Source organism: Phyllobates terribilis, unplaced genomic scaffold (assembly GCF_046119375.1).
Source record: "Phyllobates terribilis strain yellow unplaced genomic scaffold, ASM4611937v1 Scaffold_38__1_contigs__length_12584779, whole genome shotgun sequence".
NCBI classification, from domain to species: domain Eukaryota; kingdom Metazoa; phylum Chordata; class Amphibia; order Anura; family Dendrobatidae; genus Phyllobates; species Phyllobates terribilis.
The window spans coordinates 1166374-1188204 of NW_027362798.1; the positions used below are offsets into that span (position 1 = coordinate 1166374).

The window sequence follows — 21831 nt, forward strand, 5'->3', positions numbered from 1 at the left end:
CAAACTTTTTGGGTTGGGTTCTCTTTTATAGTCTGCAGGCATTAAATGAAAGAAGTCAGTGTTCCAGCAGAAGGAGACGTTTCAGAAAAGGCATTGTAGCAAACCAAAAAAGAAATTTTAAGCGCAGCAGAGTAACCAGCGCACATACCTGTTAGCTCAGGTGAGTTTAAAAGGCTGCTGTTGATAACAAGGGCATTTGCTAAATAGATGGTGTGTGTGCAACAATATACTGAAAGGTCAATTATATTGTGCAGCTTATCTCACCACCTGTAGTTATTTAGGTGAAAGCTCCAAAATGCTTGCCTAATATGTCTGTTTATCCAAAAGGAAGTAAAAAGGGAGAGCTAGAAAGATAGCATTGCATCACATTACATGGCAATGCAATGCACAGTTGCTGAAGTTGAACCAAAATGAGCTTGTAATCTGGCTTCTGCAACTTTGAACATGAAAAATCCAATGAGGAGAAGAAAAGCAAAGCCAAAGAGTCCATCCCAAAATCCGACAAACAAGCAAAATGAACAAAAAACATTGAATTCAATTCTTTCTGATTTTTGAAACTGCATTAAAGAAGGGGTGCACCGGTCCTGGAGATACTGCAATACCAGGTCAATGCGTGGAGTGGACAGAGCAAGCTCTTTTTCCATCTCCCTGTTCTAAAAATCCATTTAATATATGGTCCCCAGATAGGGGACGTATCAGATATTAAACTGATAAGAACAGATACTACACTTGATCTTAGCCAAAAGGCCGAGAAGCGATAACCAGAATTGGTTTCAAACTACGGAGCCACCCAAGGATCCTGAAAAGTCCATTTGTGGAGATGAGCTCCTGGACTCCCGTTAAGAAGACATGTTGTCAACCTCTAGAACCCTTACATGCCTGCACTTTTCGGCTTGCTGCTGCTGCAATCCACGCGTTTTAGATCTGCATAACTCCACCTCTTTAAACACAGCACCTTCACCCCCTGCTGTTCCCACCCGCCTCAACACCGTTGGAAGGGAGGAGAACCAATTAAGGCGGGGGGTGGGGTGGAACGAGCAGCTGTCTACCCTTAGCAGGAGGGCTCCTGATTACATACCTCTCCTGCTGCTGCTGCTGCTGGCTGTCCAGCAGCAGACTGAAGGTGGCTGCTGCTGTGCACAGGTATATAAAGGCTCAGAGCCTATTATGACACGCGCAGCCAGCGTTCCATTGCCACATTCCATCTACTGCAGGCAGGATACCTGGCTGGCTGAATGTCGCTGAGAAGCTCACAGAGACCGCCATAAGCAACAGTTTAACAGAATGCCACAGACTAATCAACCAAACTTTTTGGGTTGGGTTCTCTTTTATAGTCTGCAGGCATTAAATGAAAGAAGTCAGTGTTCCAGCAGAAGGAGACGTTTCAGAAAAGGCATTGTAGCAAACCAAAAAAGAAATTTTAAGCGCAGCAGAGTAACCAGCGCACATACCTGTTAGCTCAGGTGAGTTTAAAAGGCTGCTGTTGATAACAAGGGCATTTGCTAAATAGATGGTGTGTGTGCAACAATATACTGAAAGGTCAATTATATTGTGCAGCTTATCTCACCACCTGTAGTTATTTAGGTGAAAGCTCCAAAATGCTTGCCTAATATGTCTGTTTATCCAAAAGGAAGTAAAAAGGGAGAGCTAGAAAGATAGCATTGCATCACATTACATGGCAATGCAATGCACAGTTGCTGAAGTTGAACCAAAATGAGCTTGTAATCTGGCTTCTGCAACTTTGAACATGAAAAATCCAATGAGGAGAAGAAAAGCAAAGCCAAAGAGTCCATCCCAAAATCCGACAAACAAGCAAAATGAACAAAAAACATTGAATTCAATTCTTTCTGATTTTTGAAACTGCATTAAAGAAGGGGTGCACCGGTCCTGGAGATACTGCAATACCAGGTCAATGCGTGGAGTGGACAGAGCAAGCTCTTTTTCCATCTCCCTGTTCTAAAAATCCATTTAATATATGGTCCCCAGATAGGGGACGTATCAGATATTAAACTGATAAGAACAGATACTACACTTGATCTTAGCCAAAAGGCCGAGAAGCGATAACCAGAATTGGTTTCAAACTACGGAGCCACCCAAGGATCCTGAAAAGTCCATTTGTGGAGATGAGCTCCTGGACTCCCGTTAAGAAGACATGTTGTCAACCTCTAGAACCCTTACATGCCTGCACTTTTCGGCTTGCTGCTGCTGCAATCCACGCGTTTTAGATCTGCATAACTCCACCTCTTTAAACACAGCACCTTCACCCCCTGCTGTTCCCACCCGCCTCAACACCGTTGGAAGGGAGGAGAACCAATTAAGGCGGGGGGTGGGGTGGAACGAGCAGCTGTCTACCCTTAGCAGGAGGGCTCCTGATTACATACCTCTCCTGCTGCTGCTGCTGCTGGCTGTCCAGCAGCAGACTGAAGGTGGCTGCTGCTGTGCACAGGTATATAAAGGCTCAGAGCCTATTATGACACGCGCAGCCAGCGTTCCATTGCCACATTCCATCTACTGCAGGCAGGATACCTGGCTGGCTGAATGTCGCTGAGAAGCTCACAGAGACCGCCATAAGCAACAGTTTAACAGAATGCCACAGACTAATCAACCAAACTTTTTGGGTTGGGTTCTCTTTTATAGTCTGCAGGCATTAAATGAAAGAAGTCAGTGTTCCAGCAGAAGGAGACGTTTCAGAAAAGGCATTGTAGCAAACCAAAAAAGAAATTTTAAGCGCAGCAGAGTAACCAGCGCACATACCTGTTAGCTCAGGTGAGTTTAAAAGGCTGCTGTTGATAACAAGGGCATTTGCTAAATAGATGGTGTGTGTGCAACAATATACTGAAAGGTCAATTATATTGTGCAGCTTATCTCACCACCTGTAGTTATTTAGGTGAAAGCTCCAAAATGCTTGCCTAATATGTCTGTTTATCCAAAAGGAAGTAAAAAGGGAGAGCTAGAAAGATAGCATTGCATCACATTACATGGCAATGCAATGCACAGTTGCTGAAGTTGAACCAAAATGAGCTTGTAATCTGGCTTCTGCAACTTTGAACATGAAAAATCCAATGAGGAGAAGAAAAGCAAAGCCAAAGAGTCCATCCCAAAATCCGACAAACAAGCAAAATGAACAAAAAACATTGAATTCAATTCTTTCTGATTTTTGAAACTGCATTAAAGAAGGGGTGCACCGGTCCTGGAGATACTGCAATACCAGGTCAATGCGTGGAGTGGACAGAGCAAGCTCTTTTTCCATCTCCCTGTTCTAAAAATCCATTTAATATATGGTCCCCAGATAGGGGACGTATCAGATATTAAACTGATAAGAACAGATACTACACTTGATCTTAGCCAAAAGGCCGAGAAGCGATAACCAGAATTGGTTTCAAACTACGGAGCCACCCAAGGATCCTGAAAAGTCCATTTGTGGAGATGAGCTCCTGGACTCCCGTTAAGAAGACATGTTGTCAACCTCTAGAACCCTTACATGCCTGCACTTTTCGGCTTGCTGCTGCTGCAATCCACGCGTTTTAGATCTGCATAACTCCACCTCTTTAAACACAGCACCTTCACCCCCTGCTGTTCCCACCCGCCTCAACACCGTTGGAAGGGAGGAGAACCAATTAAGGCGGGGGGTGGGGTGGAACGAGCAGCTGTCTACCCTTAGCAGGAGGGCTCCTGATTACATACCTCTCCTGCTGCTGCTGCTGCTGGCTGTCCAGCAGCAGACTGAAGGTGGCTGCTGCTGTGCACAGGTATATAAAGGCTCAGAGCCTATTATGACACGCGCAGCCAGCGTTCCATTGCCACATTCCATCTACTGCAGGCAGGATACCTGGCTGGCTGAATGTCGCTGAGAAGCTCACAGAGACCGCCATAAGCAACAGTTTAGCAGAATGCCACAGACTAATCAACCAAACTTTTTGGGTTGGGTTCTCTTTTATAGTCTGCAGGCATTAAATGAAAGAAGTCAGTGTTCCAGCAGAAGGAGACAACGTTTCAGAAAAGGCATTGTAGCAAACCAAAAAAGAAATATTAAGCGCAGCAGAGTAACCAGCGCACATACCTGTTAGCTCAGGTGAGTTTAAAAGGCTGCTGTTGATAACAAGGGCATTTGCTAAATAGATGGTGTGTGTGCAACAATATACTGAAAGGTCAATTATATTGTGCAGCTTATCTCACCACCTGTAGTTATTTAGGTGAAAGCTCCAAAATGCTTGCCTAATATGTCTGTTTATCCAAAAGGAAGTAAAAAGGGAGAGCTAGAAAGATAGCATTGCATCACATTACATGGCAATGCAATGCACAGTTGCTGAAGTTGAACCAAAATGAGCTTGTAATCTGGCTTCTGCAACTTTGAACATGAAAAATCCAATGAGGAGAAGAAAAGCAAAGCCAAAGAGTCCATCCCAAAATCCGACAAACAAGCAAAATGAACAAAAAACATTGAATTCAATTCTTTCTGATTTTAGAAACTGCATTAAAGAAGGGGTGCACCGGTCCTGGAGATACTGCAATACCAGGTCAATGCGTGGAGTGGACAGAGCAAGCTCTTTTTCCATCTCCCTGTTCTAAAAATCCATTTAATATATGGTCCCCAGATAGGGGACGTATCAGATATTAAACTGATAAGAACAGATACTACACTTGATCTTAGCCAAAAGGCCGAGAAGCGATAACCAGAATTGGTTTCAAACTACGGAGCCACCCAAGGATCCTGAAAAATCCATTTGTGGAGATGAGCTCCTGGACTCCCGTTAAGAAGACATGTTGTCAACCTCTAGATCCCTTACATGCCTGCACTTTTCGGCTTGCTGCTGCTGCAATCCACGCGTTTTAGATCTGCATAACTCCACCTCTTTAAACACAGCACCTTCACCCCCTGCTGTTCCCACCCGCCTCAACACCGTTGGAAGGGAGGAGAACCAATTAAGGCGGGGGGTGGGGTGGAACGAGCAGCTGTCTACCCTTAGCAGGAGGGCTCCTGATTACATACCTCTCCTGCTGCTGCGGCTGCTGGCTGTCCAGCAGCAGACTGAAGGTGGCTGCTGCTGTGCACAGGTATATAAAGGCTCAGAGCCTATTATGACACGCGCAGCCAGCGTTCCATTGCCACATTCCATCTACTGCAGGCAGGATACCTGGCTGGCTGAATGTCGCTGAGAAGCTCACAGAGACCGCCATAAGCAACAGTTTAACAGAATGCCACAGACTAATCAACCAAACTTTTTGGGTTGGGTTCTCTTTTATAGTCTGCAGGCATTAAATGAAAGAAGTCAGTGTTCCAGCAGAAGGAGACAACGTTTCAGAAAAGGCATTGTAGCAAACCAAAAAAGAAATTTTAAGCGCAGCAGAGTAACCAGCGCACATACCTGTTAGCTCAGGTGAGTTTAAAAGGCTGCTGTTGATAACAAGGGCATTTGCTAAATAGATGGTGTGTGTGCAACAATATACTGAAAGGTCAATTATATTGTGCAGCTTATCTCACCACCTGTAGTTATTTAGGTGAAAGCTCCAAAATGCTTGCCTAATATGTCTGTTTATCCAAAAGGAAGTAAAAAGGGAGAGCTAGAAAGATAGCATTGCATCACATTACATGGCAATGCAATGCACAGTTGCTGAAGTTGAACCAAAATGAGCTTGTAATCTGGCTTCTGCAACTTTGAACATGAAAAATCCAATGAGGAGAAGAAAAGCAAAGCCAAAGAGTCCATCCCAAAATCCGACAAACAAGCAAAATGAACAAAAAACATTGAATTCAATTCTTTCTGATTTTAGAAACTGCATTAAAGAAGGGGTGCACCGGTCCTGGAGATACTGCAATACCAGGTCAATGCGTGGAGTGGACAGAGCAAGCTCTTTTTCCATCTCCCTGTTCTAAAAATCCATTTAATATATGGTCCCCAGATAGGGGACGTATCAGATATTAAACTGATAAGAACAGATACTACACTTGATCTTAGCCAAAAGGCCGAGAAGCGATAACCAGAATTGGTTTCAAACTACGGAGCCACCCAAGGATCCTGAAAAGTCCATTTGTGGAGATGAGCTCCTGGACTCCCGTTAAGAAGACATGTTGTCAACCTCTAGATCCCTTACATGCCTGCACTTTTCGGCTTGCTGCTGCTGCAATCCACGCGTTTTAGATCTGCATAACTCCACCTCTTTAAACACAGCACCTTCACCCCCTGCTGTTCCCACCCGCCTCAACACCGTTGGAAGGGAGGAGAACCAATTAAGGCGGGGGGTGGGGTGGAACGAGCAGCTGTCTACCCTTAGCAGGAGGGCTCCTGATTACATACCTCTCCTGCTGCTGCTGCTGCTGGCTGTCCAGCAGCAGACTGAAGGTGGCTGCTGCTGTGCACAGGTATATAAAGGCTCAGAGCCTATTATGACACGCGCAGCCAGCGTTCCATTGCCACATTCCATCTACTGCAGGCAGGATACCTGGCTGGCTGAATGTCGCTGAGAAGCTCACAGAGACCGCCATAAGCAACAGTTTAACAGAATGCCACAGACTAATCAACCAAACTTTTTGGGTTGGGTTCTCTTTTATAGTCTGCAGGCATTAAATGAAAGAAGTCAGTGTTCCAGCAGAAGGAGACAACGTTTCAGAAAAGGCATTGTAGCAAACCAAAAAAGAAATTTTAAGCGCAGCAGAGTAACCAGCGCACATACCTGTTAGCTCAGGTGAGTTTAAAAGGCTGCTGTTGATAACAAGGGCATTTGCTAAATAGATGGTGTGTGTGCAACAATATACTGAAAGGTCAATTATATTGTGCAGCTTATCTCACCACCTGTAGTTATTTAGGTGAAAGCTCCAAAATGCTTGCCTAATATGTCAGTTTATCCAAAAGGAAGTAAAAAGGGAGAGCTAGAAAGATAGCATTGCATCACATTACATGGCAATGCAATGCACAGTTGCTGAAGTTGAACCAAAATGAGCTTGTAATCTGGCTTCTGCAACTTTGAACATGAAAAATCCAATGAGGAGAAGAAAAGCAAAGCCAAAGAGTCCATCCCAAAATCCGACAAACAAGCAAAATGAACAAAAAACATTGAATTCAATTCTTTCTGATTTTAGAAACTGCATTAGAGAAGGGGTGCACCGGTCCTGGAGATACTGCAATACCAGGTCAATGCGTGGAGTGGACAGAGCAAGCTCTTTTTCCATCTCCCTGTTCTAAAAATCCATTTAATATATGGTCCCCAGATAGGGGACGTATCAGATATTAAACTGATAAGAACAGATACTACACTTGATCTTAGCCAAAAGGCCGAGAAGCGATAACCAGAATTGGTTTCAAACTACGGAGCCACCCAAGGATCCTGAAAAGTCCATTTGTGGAGATGAGCTCCTGGACTCCCGTTAAGAAGACATGTTGTCAACCTCTAGATCCCTTACATGCCTGCACTTTTCGGCTTGCTGCTGCTGCAATCCACGCGTTTTAGATCTGCATAACTCCACCTCTTTAAACACAGCACCTTCACCCCCTGCTGTTCCCACCCGCCTCAACACCGTTGGAAAGGAGGAGAACCAATTAAGGCGGGGGTTGGGGTGGAACGAGCAGCTGTCTACCCTTAGCAGGAGGGCTCCTGATTACATACCTCTCCTGCTGCTGCTGCTGCTGGCTGTCCAGCAGCAGACTGAAGGTGGCTGCTGCTGTGCACAGGTATATAAAGGCTCAGAGCCTATTATGACACGCGCAGCCAGCGTTCCATTGCCACATTCCATCTACTGCAGGCAGGATACCTGGCTGGCTGAATGTCGCTGAGAAGCTCACAGAGACCGCCATAAGCAACAGTTTAACAGAATGCCACAGACTAATCAACCAAACTTTTTGGGTTGGGTTCTCTTTTATAGTCTGCAGGCATTAAATGAAAGAAGTCAGTGTTCCAGCAGAGGGAGACAACGTTTCAGAAAAGGCATTGTAGCAAACCAAAAAAGAAATTTTAAGCGCAGCAGAGTAACCAGCGCACATACCTGTTAGCTCAGGTGAGTTTAAAAGGCTGCTGTTGATAACAAGGGCATTTGCTAAATAGATGGTGTGTGTGCAACAATATACTGAAAGGTCAATTATATTGTGCAGCTTATCTCACCACCTGTAGTTATTTAGGTGAAAGCTCCAAAATGCTTGCCTAATATGTCTGTTTATCCAAAAGGAAGTAAAAAGGGAGAGCTAGAAAGATAGCATTGCATCACATTACATGGCAATGCAATGCACAGTTGCTGAAGTTGAACCAAAATGAGCTTGTAATCTGGCTTCTGCAACTTTGAACATGAAAAATCCAATGAGGAGAAGAAAAGCAAAGCCAAAGAGTCCATCCCAAAATCCGACAAACAAGCAAAATGAACAAAAAACATTGAATTCAATTCTTTCTGATTTTAGAAACTGCATTAAAGAAGGGGTGCACCGGTCCTGGAGATACTGCAATACCAGGTCAATGCGTGGAGTGGACAGAGCAAGCTCTTTTTCCATCTCCCTGTTCTAAAAATCCATTTAATATATGGTCCCCAGATAGGGGACGTATCAGATATTAAACTGATAAGAACAGATACTACACTTGATCTTAGCCAAAAGGCCGAGAAGCAATAACCAGAATTGGTTTCAAACTACGGAGCCACCCAAGGATCCTGAAAAGTCCATTTGTGGAGATGAGCTCCTGGACTCCCGTTAAGAAGACATGTTGTCAACCTCTAGATCCCTTACATGCCTGCACTTTTCGGCTTGCTGCTGCTGCAATCCACGCGTTTTAGATCTGCATAACTCCACCTCTTTAAACACAGCACCTTCACCCCCTGCTGTTCCCACCCGCCTCAACACCGTTGGAAGGGAGGAGAACCAATTAAGGCGGGGGGTGGGGTGGAACGAGCAGCTGTCTACCCTTAGCAGGAGGGCTCCTGATTACATACCTCTCCTGCTGCTGCTGCTGGCTGTCCAGCAGCAGACTGAAGGTGGCTGCTGCTGTGCACAGGTATATAAAGGCTCAGAGCCTATTATGACACGCGCAGCCAGCGTTCCATTGCCACATTCCATCTACTGCAGGCAGGATACCTGGCTGGCTGAATGTCGCTGAGAAGCTCACAGAGACCGCCATAAGCAACAGTTTAACAGAATGCCACAGACTAATCAACCAAACTTTTTGGGTTGGGTTCTCTTTTATAGTCTGCAGGCATTAAATGAAAGAAGTCAGTGTTCCAGCAGAAGGAGACAACGTTTCAGAAAAGGCATTGTAGCAAACCAAAAAAGAAATTTTAAGCGCAGCAGAGTAACCAGCGCACATACCTGTTAGCTCAGGTGAGTTTAAAAGGCTGCTGTTGATAACAAGGGCATTTGCTAAATAGATGGTGTGTGTGCAACAATATACTGAAAGGTCAATTATATTGTGCAGCTTATCTCACCACCTGTAGTTATTTAGGTGAAAGCTCCAAAATGCTTGCCTAATATGTCTGTTTATCCAAAAGGAAGTAAAAAGGGAGAGCTAGAAAGATAGCATTGCATCACATTACATGGCAATGCAATGCACAGTTGCTGAAGTTGAACCAAAATGAGCTTGTAATCTGGCTTCTGCAACTTTGAACATGAAAAATCCAATGAGGAGAAGAAAAGCAAAGCCAAAGAGTCCATCCCAAAATCCGACAAACAAGCAAAATGAACAAAAAACATTGAATTCAATTCTTTCTGATTTTAGAAACTGCATTAAAGAAGGGGTGCACCGGTCCTGGAGATACTGCAATACCAGGTCAATGCGTGGAGTGGACAGAGCAAGCTCTTTTTCCATCTCCCTGTTCTAAAAATCCATTTAATATATGGTCCCCAGATAGGGGACGTATCAGATATTAAACTGATAAGAACAGATACTACACTTGATCTTAGCCAAAAGGCCGAGAAGCGATAACCAGAATTGGTTTCAAACTACGGAGCCACCCAAGGATCCTGAAAAGTCCATTTGTGGAGATGAGCTCCTGGACTCCCGTTAAGAAGACATGTTGTCAACCTCTAGATCCCTTACATGCCTGCACTTTTCGGCTTGCTGCTGCTGCAATCCACGCGTTTTAGATCTGCATAACTCCACCTCTTTAAACACAGCACCTTCACCCCCTGCTGTTCCCACCCGCCTCAACACCGTTGGAAGGGAGGAGAACCAATTAAGGCGGGGGGTGGGGTGGAACGAGCAGCTGTCTACCCTTAGCAGGAGGGCTCCTGATTACATACCTCTCCTGCTGCTGCTGCTGCTGCTGGCTGTCCAGCAGCAGACTGAAGGTGGCTGCTGCTGTGCACAGGTATATAAAGGCTCAGAGCCTATTATGACACGCGCAGCCAGCGTTCCATTGCCACATTCCATCTACTGCAGGCAGGATACCTGGCTGGCTGAATGTCGCTGAGAAGCTCACAGAGACCGCCATAAGCAACCGTTTAACAGAATGCCACAGACTAATCAACCAAACTTTTTGGGTTGGGTTCTCTTTTATAGTCTGCAGGCATTAAATGAAAGAAGTCAGTGTTCCAGCAGAAGGAGACAACGTTTCAGAAAAGGCATTGTAGCAAACCAAAAAAGAAATTTTAAGCGCAGCAGAGTAACCAGCGCACATACCTGTTAGCTCAGGTGAGTTTAAAAGGCTGCTGTTGATAACAAGGGCATTTGCTAAATAGATGGTGTGTGTGCAACAATATACTGAAAGGTCAATTATATTGTGCAGCTTATCTCACCACCTGTAGTTATTTAGGTGAAAGCTCCAAAATGCTTGCCTAATATGTCTGTTTATCCAAAAGGAAGTAAAAAGGGAGAGCTAGAAAGATAGCATTGCATCACATTACATGGCAATGCAATGCACAGTTGCTGAAGTTGAACCAAAATGAGCTTGTAATCTGGCTTCTGCAACTTTGAACATGAAAAATCCAATGAGGAGAAGAAAAGCAAAGCCAAAGAGTCCATCCCAAAATCCGACAAACAAGCAAAATGAACAAAAAACATTGAATTCAATTCTTTCTGATTTTAGAAACTGCATTAAAGAAGGGGTGCACCGGTCCTGGAGATACTGCAATACCAGGTCAATGCGTGGAGTGGACAGAGCAAGCTCTTTTTCCATCTCCCTGTTCTAAAAATCCATTTAACATATGGTCCCCAGATAGGGGACGTATCAGATATTAAACTGATAAGAACAGATACTACACTTGATCTTAGCCAAAAGGCCGAGAAGCGATAACCAGAATTGGTTTCAAACTACGGAGCCACCCAAGGATCCTGAAAAGTCCATTTGTGGAGATGAGCTCCTGGACTCCCGTTAAGAAGACATGTTGTCAACCTCTAGATCCCTTACATGCCTGCACTTTTCGGCTTGCTGCTGCTGCAATCCACGCGTTTTAGATCTGCATAACTCCACCTCTTTAAACACAGCACCTTCACCCCCTGCTGTTCCCACCCGCCTCAACACCGTTGGAAAGGAGGAGAACCAATTAAGGCGGGGGTTGGGGTGGAACGAGCAGCTGTCTACCCTTAGCAGGAGGGCTCCTGATTACATACCTCTCCTGCTGCTGCTGCTGCTGGCTGTCCAGCAGCAGACTGAAGGTGGCTGCTGCTGTGCACAGGTATATAAAGGCTCAGAGCCTATTATGACACGCGCAGCCAGCGTTCCATTGCCACATTCCATCTACTGCAGGCAGGATACCTGGCTGGCTGAATGTCGCTGAGAAGCTCACAGAGACCGCCATAAGCAACAGTTTAACAGAATGCCACAGACTAATCAACCAAACTTTTTGGGTTGGGTTCTCTTTTATAGTCTGCAGGCATTAAATGAAAGAAGTCAGTGTTCCAGCAGAAGGAGACAACGTTTCAGAAAAGGCATTGTAGCAAACCAAAAAAGAAATTTTAAGCGCAGCAGAGTAACCAGCGCACATACCTGTTAGCTCAGGTGAGTTTAAAAGGCTGCTGTTGATAACAAGGGCATTTGCTAAATAGATGGTGTGTGTGCAACAATATACTGAAAGGTCAATTATATTGTGCAGCTTATCTCACCACCTGTAGTTATTTAGGTGAAAGCTCCAAAATGCTTGCCTAATATGTCTGTTTATCCAAAAGGAAGTAAAAAGGGAGAGCTAGAAAGATAGCATTGCATCACATTACATGGCAATGCAATGCACAGTTGCTGAAGTTGAACCAAAATGAGCTTGTAATCTGGCTTCTGCAACTTTGAACATGAAAAATCCAATGAGGAGAAGAAAAGCAAAGCCAAAGAGTCCATCCCAAAATCCGACAAACAAGCAAAATGAACAAAAAACATTGAATTCAATTCTTTCTGATTTTAGAAACTGCATTAAAGAAGGGGTGCACCGGTCCTGGAGATACTGCAATACCAGGTCAATGCGTGGAGTGGACAGAGCAAGCTCTTTTTCCATCTCCCTGTTCTAAAAATCCATTTAATATATGGTCCCCAGATAGGGGACGTATCAGATATTAAACTGATAAGAACAGATACTACACTTGATCTTAGCCAAAAGGCCGAGAAGCGATAACCAGAATTGGTTTCAAACTACGGAGCCACCCAAGGATCCTGAAAAGTCCATTTGTGGAGATGAGCTCCTGGACTCCCGTTAAGAAGACATGTTGTCAACCTCTAGATCCCTTACATGCCTGCACTTTTCGGCTTGCTGCTGCTGCAATCCACGCGTTTTAGATCTGCATAACTCCACCTCTTTAAACACAGCACCTTCACCCCCTGCTGTTCCCACCCGCCTCAACACCGTTGGAAGGGAGGAGAACCAATTAAGGCGGGGGGTGGGGTGGAACGAGCAGCTGTCTACCCTTAGCAGGAGGGCTCCTGATTACATACCTCTCCTGCTGCTGCTGCTGCTGGCTGTCCAGCAGCAGACTGAAGGTGGCTGCTGCTGTGCACAGGTATATAAAGGCTCAGAGCCTATTATGACACGCGCAGCCAGCGTTCCATTGCCACATTCCATCTACTGCAGGCAGGATACCTGGCTGGCTGAATGTCGCTGAGAAGCTCACAGAGACCGCCATAAGCAACAGTTTAACAGAATGCCACAGACTAATCAACCAAACTTTTTGGGTTGGGTTCTCTTTTATAGTCTGCAGGCATTAAATGAAAGAAGTCAGTGTTCCAGCAGAAGGAGACAACGTTTCAGAAAAGGCATTGTAGCAAACCAAAAAAGAAATTTTAAGCGCAGCAGAGTAACCAGCGCACATACCTGTTAGCTCAGGTGAGTTTAAAAGGCTGCTGTTGATAACAAGGGCATTTGCTAAATAGATGGTGTGTGTGCAACAATATACTGAAAGGTCAATTATATTGTGCAGCTTATCTCACCACCTGTAGTTATTTAGGTGAAAGCTCCAAAATGCTTGCCTAATATGTCTGTTTATCCAAAAGGAAGTAAAAAGGGAGAGCTAGAAAGATAGCATTGCATCACATTACATGGCAATGCAATGCACAGTTGCTGAAGTTGAACCAAAATGAGCTTGTAATCTGGCTTCTGCAACTTTGAACATGAAAAATCCAATGAGGAGAAGAAAAGCAAAGCCAAAGAGTCCATCCCAAAATCCGACAAACAAGCAAAATGAACGAAAAACATTGAATTCAATTCTTTCTGATTTTAGAAACTGCATTAAAGAAGGGGTGCACCGGTCCTGGAGATACTGCAATACCAGGTCAATGCGTGGAGTGGACAGAGCAAGCTCTTTTTCCATCTCCCTGTTCTAAAAATCCATTTAATATATGGTCCCCAGATAGGGGACGTATCAGATATTAAACTGATAAGAACAGATACTACACTTGATCTTAGCCAAAAGGCCGAGAAGCGATAACCAGAATTGGTTTCAAACTACGGAGCCACCCAAGGATCCTGAAAAGTCCATTTGTGGAGATGAGCTCCTGGACTCCCGTTAAGAAGACATGTTGTCAACCTCTAGATCCCTTACATGCCTGCACTTTTCGGCTTGCTGCTGCTGCAATCCACGCGTTTTAGATCTGCATAACTCCACCTCTTTAAACACAGCACCTTCACCCCCTGCTGTTCCCACCCGCCTCAACACCGTTGGAAGGGAGGAGAACCAATTAAGGCGGGGGGTGGGGTGGAACGAGCAGCTGTCTACCCTTAGCAGGAGGGCTCCTGATTACATACCTCTCCTGCTGCTGCTGCTGCTGCTGGCTGTCCAGCAGCAGACTGAAGGTGGCTGCTGCTGTGCACAGGTATATAAAGGCTCAGAGCCTATTATGACACGCGCAGCCAGCGTTCCATTGCCACATTCCATCTACTGCAGGCAGGATACCTGGCTGGCTGAATGTCGCTGAGAAGCTCACAGAGACCGCCATAAGCAACCGTTTAACAGAATGCCACAGACTAATCAACCAAACTTTTTGGGTTGGGTTCTCTTTTATAGTCTGCAGGCATTAAATGAAAGAAGTCAGTGTTCCAGCAGAAGAAGACAACGTTTCAGAAAAGGCATTGTAGCAAACCAAAAAAGAAATTTTAAGCGCAGCAGAGTAACCAGCGCACATACCTGTTAGCTCAGGTGAGTTTAAAAGGCTGCTGTTGATAACAAGGGCATTTGCTAAATAGATGGTGTGTGTGCAACAATATACTGAAAGGTCAATTATATTGTGCAGCTTATCTCACCACCTGTAGTTATTTAGGTGAAAGCTCCAAAATGCTTGCCTAATATGTCTGTTTATCCAAAAGGAAGTAAAAAGGGAGAGCTAGAAAGATAGCATTGCATCACATTACATGGCAATGCAATGCACAGTTGCTGAAGTTGAACCAAAATGAGCTTGTAATCTGGCTTCTGCAACTTTGAACATGAAAAATCCAATGAGGAGAAGAAAAGCAAAGCCAAAGAGTCCATCCCAAAATCCGACAAACAAGCAAAATGAACAAAAAACATTGAATTCAATTCTTTCTGATTTTAGAAACTGCATTAAAGAAGGGGTGCACCGGTCCTGGAGATACTGCAATACCAGGTCAATGCGTGGAGTGGACAGAGCAAGCTCTTTTTCCATCTCCCTGTTCTAAAAATCCATTTAATATATGGTCCCCAGATAGGGGACGTATCAGATATTAAACTGATAAGAACAGATTTTTTTTTTTTTGATTGAATATATCTTTTATTAGCACAAAAAATAAGTTAACAGACAGTGTACAGTGCCGCAGCCCAGTACACACAGAATTCTACATCATATTTACATAGCATGAGGATACGACGCACTAACTAGACACATCACACCCCTATGCTACACAAAACACTCAATCTGAAAGAAAAGCATGTCAATCAATACAGTACGACGAACCGTGATAAGGGATGGGGATTGGGAAAAAGGGGATGGGGAGGGGAAAATCACAGGCCCGAAGCTTTATTGAAAGACAAGACACATAAGGGGAGAGGGGGAGGAGGGGTTTAGTCCTCGTCCTCGTCCTCCGGACCGTCCATGATGGAATAGTCTCTGAGCAGGCTGTGGATCAGCCTGCGGCAGTCCTGGATGGACATCCTCTCCCTCCTCAAGATGAGCCGGTTCCTGGCGACCCAAACGGCATCCTTGAAGCAGTTCATAAGGCGCCAAGCCTCCTGGATGGCTCCGACGGTATGAACCCCAGGGAAGAGTCCGTAAAGCACAGAATGGTGCGATAGGCTCGCCCTGGGGACAGAGTTCCTCAGGTCGTCCTCAAGTGCAGTCAATAGGCGCTGTGCAAATCCGCAGTCCCAAAAAGTGTGCAAAGATGTTTCCTCCACGAAGGGGCACCTTGGGCAGTACCGGGTCTTGCACAGGTTCCGGGCATGCATGAATGACCGGACGGGCAGTCCGCCCTGAATCGCCATCCACGACAAGTCCTTGTGCCCGTTGGTCAGCCTGTCAGACGACACATTTGTCCACACAGTCTCCAGCGTGTCCTGGTGAAGTCCTGTGATGTTCTCCACGTCATCCTTGGCTCTGATTAGCTTGTGGATAGTTTTGGGCTTCCACAAGTCGGGCTTGAGTCCCTCCAGTTGATGCTCCCCCACAAATCGAACGACGTCTCCGTAGAACCATGGCGTCGTCCAGTTGTAGGGGAAGGAGCTGTCCCACTTGTCCCAGCCGAGTCGCCTCCAAAGAGGAAGCAGGAAGAAGCGAGACATGGACCTGCCCGCGGAGCCATTCTTGACTTGCAAAGTCCGGCGGACACAATCACACACAAAAGAGGATCGCAGGAGGGTGGGGATATCTGGAACGCCCTTCCCACCCTTGCGAGGCTCCTTGTACATGACGGCCCGCCTGACTCTGTCCATCTTGGATCCCCAGACAAAGTGAAACACTGTCCTGGTAATGGCCCTGCACACAGTGACGTGTGGGGGCCAGGCCTGCGCCGTGTACTGCAAGACGGGCAGGACCTCATTACGCAGGATGAGTGCCTTACCCTCACAAGTGAGGTGTCTGAGGCTCCAGAGTCCGATCCGTTGCTTCACCTTGGCCAAGCGTTCTTGCCAGGACTTGAGGGCCGCTCCTTCCTTCCCGAACCAGACTCCCAGCACCTTGAGGAAATCCGGTTGAATGTTGAAGGGGAAGGGGGCGGAGGAGGCCGGCTGCCAATCCCCGAAGAGCATGGCTTCCGACTTCCTGCAGTTGACTTTGGCCCCTGAAGCCCGGCCGAACCTCTCACACGTCTGGACGAGGGCGTCGACTGAACCACGATCAGCGCAGAAGACGGTGACGTCGTCCATGTAGAGCGAGCACTTGACCTCGTGTCGTCCCGGACCCGGTGCGGTGATCCCTCTGATCTCTCCATTCTGCCGGATAGCCTCTGCGAAGAGTTCTATAACACAAACAAAAAGAAGAGGTGATAGAGGGCAGCCTTGTCTGACCCCAGAGAGGACAGGGAAGGGGTCAGTCTTCCAGCCGTTCACCAACACCGAGCTGTGGATATCAAAATACATCAGACGGACATACGAACAAAACATGTTACCCAAACCTAACCGGTGCAGAGCTCGGCCCATGAACTCGTGGGAAACCCGGTCGAAGGCCTTCTCCTGATCCAAGGAGACCAGGGCCGCGTGTGCGCGGCGGACTTTGATGTACTCGACCGTGTCCCGCACGAGAGCGAGGCTGTCTGCGATGCGACGTCCAGGGATGCCGCAGGTCTGGTCCGGGTGGATGATCCGTCCGATGACCGTCTTAAGTCGTGTCGCCATCGTCTTGGCCAGGATCTTGTAGTCCACGTTGAGCAGAGTGATGGGACGCCAATTCCTCAGGTCGCACCTCTCTCCCTTCCGCTTGTACAGGATCGTGACCATTCCTTCCCTCAAAGATGGAGGCATTCTACCCTCCACCACCATCTCCTCGTACAGGTCCAACAGGTCCGGACAGATGAGGTCTCCCAGCGCTACATAGAGCTCCGCTGGAAGACCATCACTGCCCGGGGTCCTGCCGGTCCTAAAGGATTTAGCGGCAGAGAGCAATTCGCCCACCATCAGAGGTTTGTCCAAGGCTGCCGTGCCTGCAGGATCAAGATGGTTAGTGATACCTGACAGGAACTTATCAGCAGCGTCGGGGTCGGTAGTCTTGTGGGAGTAGAGTTCGCTGTAGAAGTCGCTGACGACCCTCATCACGTCCTCCTTCCCACGTCGCATGTTTCCGCTCTCGTCTCGCAGCTCGTTCAGGGGCGTGTGACCGGCATGAAGTTTCCTGAAAAAGAATGAGTTACATTTCTCACCCTTCTCCAGATTCTCCACTTTGGAACGGAAGATGATTCGCTTGGACTCCTCCTCAAAGTGCCTTTTCAGGCTCTTCTTGGTCTCCTCCAGCTCCTCCCTCACGTCCCAGCCGCAGTGAAGAAGGTCCTGCAGCGACCGCAGCTCGCGCTGCAGCCCTCTGAAGTCCCTCCTCTTCTCACACGCCTGTTGTCGACCCTTGGCCTGAAAGAAACAGCGAAACTCAAGTTTAACATATTCCCACCAATCAGAGACTGTTTGGAAGCTACCCTTGTAGGACTGCCACATTGCGTAGGCTGCTCTCAGCTCCTCCACGACTTCATCCTGAGCCAGCAGAGCACAATTCAGCTTCCAGGAGCCGGGGCCGGACGGAAAACCGTCGCCGAGGACACCTTGTAAGTGAATGGCTCTGTGGTCGGAGAAGAAGCAGGAGACCATCGAGTGCCTACTCTGCCTGACTGCCCGAGAGGTGAACACAAAGTCAATCCTGGAGCGGAGTGAGCCATCGGGTCGGCTCCACGAATAGTTCGTGGAGCCTCTCCCCATGGAGCCCACCACGTCCTGAAGAGAGGCCTCGGTTACCATCTCGATGAGCAGCTTGGACGTGATGTCCAACTTGGCAGATGTGCCAGAACTACGACCGTCCTCCTCGATGGGGCAGTTGAAATCCCCGGCCATCACTAAGGTCCTGGTGGTGGCAAGCTGAAGCCGCAGGGTCTGGAAAAGCTCCAAACGCTCATTCTTCAGTGGGGACGCATACACGTTGATGAACCTGACAGGTTCTCCCGCCCAGTTGCCATCTACAACAAGAGCCCTGCCGCAGATGAGCTCCTGGACGGACTCAAGCATGAATGCGCCCCCCCTGATCAGAATTGCGACCCCCGCAGACTTGCAGTCACCCCCACCGGACCAGTAGGATGGACCGTGGGACCACTCCCTGGCCAGATGTTTGAAGGACCTAGAGGAGGGAAGGGAACATTCCTGCAACATATAAACATCACACAACTGGGAAGTAAGGAAGGCATAAATAGTCTGACGTCTGAACTTGTCCTTGATGCTCCTGACATTAATGGAAAATAAGTTAATATTAGCCATCATGTAGGGAAAAAAGAAAAAGTTAGCGCAGGCAATACACCTTAGTTACCACTCCGGTCGGGTGGTCCCTCGTCGGTGTTGACTGCTGGTGACGGGATCACCAGCAGGCCCTCTTCCTCCATCTGGTCAAGCAGCGCGGCCTCGATCTCGGCGACCACCAGTTCCTCCTCTTCTGGCTCGGCCACCAGGGTCTCAACCATGTGCTCCATCTCTTCTGGCTCAGGGAGGGTATCCTCCTTTTCGCCTACGAAATCCAGAATCTTCTTTTTGGAGGATTCAGTAGCAGGGCTGTCCTCCACCTTCCTCTTTCCCCGGGTTGGAACTGGGGAGACAAGAAGGGGAAATCCTCCTCGGAATAGATAGCGGCGGGTGGAGGAAAGGTTAATTCCACCGCTACCATGGTCTGGGGAGGGAGAGTGGCTGCCGGGGCAGGGGAAAGGACACCTGCTGAGGAGTAGGGGAAGGAGGAAGAGGAAGTGGAATCCTCAGCAGGGGTGGCCGGGGTGGGGGGGGATTGGACGGGGGTGGCAGGGGGAGGGATCGAGAGAGGGGTGACAGAACTCTTACCCTCCTTTGACTTTTTCTTCTGCTTCGGAGCTGCTGGGACCGTCGCTGGGGCTTTGGCCACCGACTCCTTGACCGCTTTGGCCTTGGTCGTCTCGGCCTTGGCCGCTGGGGCCTTGGTCGTCGCGTCCTTGACCTTCACAGGCCTGGTCGTCGGGGCCTTGTCCTCCGTAGCTGGGGTCGTCGCAACCACCGATGCCCAGGATCTCTCACGCCTGGGGCAATCCTTGTACAGATGAGCCGCCAGCCCACACAGGTTGCAGGACGTCTTCTTCGGGCAGTCCTTCGAGCTGTGTCCCGTCACTCGACAAATCCTGCAGGCATCCTCCTTGCAGTCCTTCATCTCGTGGCCGTTCTTGCCGCATCTCCTGCAGTTCCGCGGCATGTCCGGGTAATAGATGAGGCCGTAGGAGTTGCCCAGGGAGAATGTCGGGGGCAGGTGCCGAAGTCCGTCTGAGTACGCCAGGTCCCTGTGAAGTCTAACGGTCACCGACCACTTACCTGTCCAGAAGCCGAGTCCATTCAGGATGTGAGAGGGTTCCTTCACAACCAAACAGAAGCGTCTCAGGAAGGTACAGATGTCTTGGCCTGGGGTGTGCGGGTTGCGCATGGAGACCGTGATCCTCCTTTCATCCCTCTGGATAGGGCAGCTACCTGTAAAGGCAGAGAAAGAATTATCCGGTCCTTTTGCGCTTACCATTTCCCAGAACCTCCTGCAGGTGTTCACAGTGGCGAAGGTGACGAAGAAGATCCCCGTCAAGAAGGTCTGGATGCTGAGGGTGTCCGACCTGGAGAAGCCTCGATCCAGCAGCATCTTCTGGCAGAACACGTCCGAGGACATGTCCGGCACCCTCCCATCCACTTCCTTCAGCTTCAGGGCCACCGTCTGCCGCATCCATGGCTCCAGGGCTGGAGCTTCGTGGCGGGGCTTCTGGGGTCCCTTCTGCTGGCCAGTCGTGGAGGCAGAGTCCTTGGGGTCAGAATCGGCTCCTGGCTGGGCCCTCCTGGCTGTCCCCAGCTCCAGGCTCTTCTTTTCGGCCTTCCTCGCAGCGCTTGCCATGGCTTTCCTCCTGCAGTTACTTCTTGGAGCTGGATCTGGAACTCTTCCCGGAATGGGTGGAGCTATGCAGATTCTTCTCCCGTCGTGTTCTGGACAAATTCCCCGAAAGGTCTTTGTCTCGATGATTTTCTTCCTCGAAGATTCCACAGGACAGCCCGATTCTTCTCCGAGTCTTCGTCTTCTTCTGGATTCTTTAGAGCTTCTTCCTCCCACCGATATCCGCCTTCGTTCTCCGATGTCAGCTGGGATCCGAAGCTCTTCTCCTTCCGAGTTCGATCGCTCTCGTCAAGTGTAGATCGTAGCTCTTGTGTTCTTAAAAGAACAGATACTACACTTGATCTTAGCCAAAAGGCCGAGAAGCGATAACCAGAATTGGTTTCAAACTACGGAGCCACCCAAGGATCCTGAAAAGTCCATTTGTGGAGATGAGCTCCTGGACTCCCGTTAAGAAGACATGTTGTCAACCTCTAGATCCCTTACATGCCTGCACTTTTCGGCTTGCTGCTGCTGCAATCCACGCGTTTTAGATCTGCATAACTCCACCTCTTTAAACACAGCACCTTCACCCCCTGCTGTTCCCACCCGCCTCAACACCGTTGGAAGGGAGGAGAACCAATTAAGGCGGGGGGTGGGGTGGAACGAGCAGCTGTCTACCCTTAGCAGGAGGGCTCCTGATTACATACCTCTCCTGCTGCTGCTGCTGCTGGCTGTCCAGCAGCAGACTGAAGGTGGCTGCTGCTGTGCACAGGTATATAAAGGCTCAGAGCCTATTATGACACGCGCAGCCAGCATTCCATTGCCACATTCCATCTACTGCAGGCAGGATACCTGGCTGGCTGAATGTCGCTGAGAAGCTCACAGAGACCGCCATAAGCAACAGTTTAACAGAATGCCACAGACTAATCAACCAAACTTTTTGGGTTGGGTTCTCTTTTATAGTCTGCAGGCATTAAATGAAAGAAGTCAGTGTTCCAGCAGAGGGAGACAACGTTTCAGAAAAGGCATTGTAGCAAACCAAAAAAGAAATTTTAAGCGCAGCAGAGTAACCAGCGCACATACCTGTTAGCTCAGGTGAGTTTAAAAGGCTGCTGTTGATAACAAGGGCATTTGCTAAATAGATGGTGTGTGTGCAACAATATACTGAAAGGTCAATTATATTGTGCAGCTTATCTCACCACCTGTAGTTATTTAGGTGAAAGCTCCAAAATGCTTGCCTAATATGTCTGTTTATCCAAAAGGAAGTAAAAAGGGAGAGCTAGAAAGATAGCATTGCATCACATTACATGGCAATGCAATGCACAGTTGCTGAAGTTGAACCAAAATGAGCTTGTAATCTGGCTTCTGCAACTTTGAACATGAAAAATCCAATGAGGAGAAGAAAAGCAAAGCCAAAGAGTCCATCCCAAAATCCGACAAACAAGCAA

The 21831-nt window shown here is 47.7% G+C and overlaps 12 non-coding genes and 1 pseudogene across 12 annotated transcripts; all 13 read right to left on the reverse strand.

Moving 5' to 3' along the window:
• Positions 1 to 568: 568 nt before the first annotated feature.
• Positions 569 to 759, reverse strand: LOC141183297 (U2 spliceosomal RNA). Its single transcript, XR_012258287.1, has one exon. It is a non-coding gene; the product is annotated as a U2 spliceosomal RNA (small nuclear RNA).
• A 1112-nt stretch (positions 760 to 1871) lies between these two features.
• LOC141183309 (U2 spliceosomal RNA) lies at positions 1872 to 2062 on the reverse strand. The gene has a single exon (XR_012258296.1). It is a non-coding gene; the product is annotated as a U2 spliceosomal RNA (small nuclear RNA).
• Positions 2063 to 3174: 1112 nt separating this feature from the next.
• On the reverse strand, positions 3175 to 3365 carry LOC141183321 (U2 spliceosomal RNA). The gene has a single exon (XR_012258307.1). It is a non-coding gene; the product is annotated as a U2 spliceosomal RNA (small nuclear RNA).
• A 1115-nt stretch (positions 3366 to 4480) lies between these two features.
• LOC141183333 (U2 spliceosomal RNA) lies at positions 4481 to 4671 on the reverse strand. The gene has a single exon (XR_012258317.1). It is a non-coding gene; the product is annotated as a U2 spliceosomal RNA (small nuclear RNA).
• A 1115-nt stretch (positions 4672 to 5786) lies between these two features.
• Positions 5787 to 5977, reverse strand: LOC141183345 (U2 spliceosomal RNA). Its single transcript, XR_012258327.1, has one exon. It is a non-coding gene; the product is annotated as a U2 spliceosomal RNA (small nuclear RNA).
• A 1115-nt stretch (positions 5978 to 7092) lies between these two features.
• On the reverse strand, positions 7093 to 7283 carry LOC141183357 (U2 spliceosomal RNA). The gene has a single exon (XR_012258335.1). It is a non-coding gene; the product is annotated as a U2 spliceosomal RNA (small nuclear RNA).
• A 1115-nt stretch (positions 7284 to 8398) lies between these two features.
• On the reverse strand, positions 8399 to 8589 carry LOC141183139 (U2 spliceosomal RNA). The gene has a single exon (XR_012258145.1). It is a non-coding gene; the product is annotated as a U2 spliceosomal RNA (small nuclear RNA).
• Positions 8590 to 9701: 1112 nt separating this feature from the next.
• LOC141183369 (U2 spliceosomal RNA) lies at positions 9702 to 9892 on the reverse strand. Its single transcript, XR_012258341.1, has one exon. It is a non-coding gene; the product is annotated as a U2 spliceosomal RNA (small nuclear RNA).
• A 1118-nt stretch (positions 9893 to 11010) lies between these two features.
• LOC141183144 (U2 spliceosomal RNA) lies at positions 11011 to 11201 on the reverse strand. Its single transcript, XR_012258149.1, has one exon. It is a non-coding gene; the product is annotated as a U2 spliceosomal RNA (small nuclear RNA).
• A 1115-nt stretch (positions 11202 to 12316) lies between these two features.
• LOC141183381 (U2 spliceosomal RNA) lies at positions 12317 to 12507 on the reverse strand. Its single transcript, XR_012258351.1, has one exon. It is a non-coding gene; the product is annotated as a U2 spliceosomal RNA (small nuclear RNA).
• A 1115-nt stretch (positions 12508 to 13622) lies between these two features.
• LOC141183393 (U2 spliceosomal RNA) lies at positions 13623 to 13813 on the reverse strand. Its single transcript, XR_012258360.1, has one exon. It is a non-coding gene; the product is annotated as a U2 spliceosomal RNA (small nuclear RNA).
• A 1118-nt stretch (positions 13814 to 14931) lies between these two features.
• LOC141183316 (U2 spliceosomal RNA) lies at positions 14932 to 15131 on the reverse strand. Its single transcript, XR_012258303.1, has one exon. It is a non-coding gene; the product is annotated as a U2 spliceosomal RNA (small nuclear RNA).
• A 5562-nt stretch (positions 15132 to 20693) lies between these two features.
• On the reverse strand, positions 20694 to 20771 carry LOC141183494 (U2 spliceosomal RNA; annotated as a pseudogene).
• Positions 20772 to 21831: the final 1060 nt, after the last annotated feature.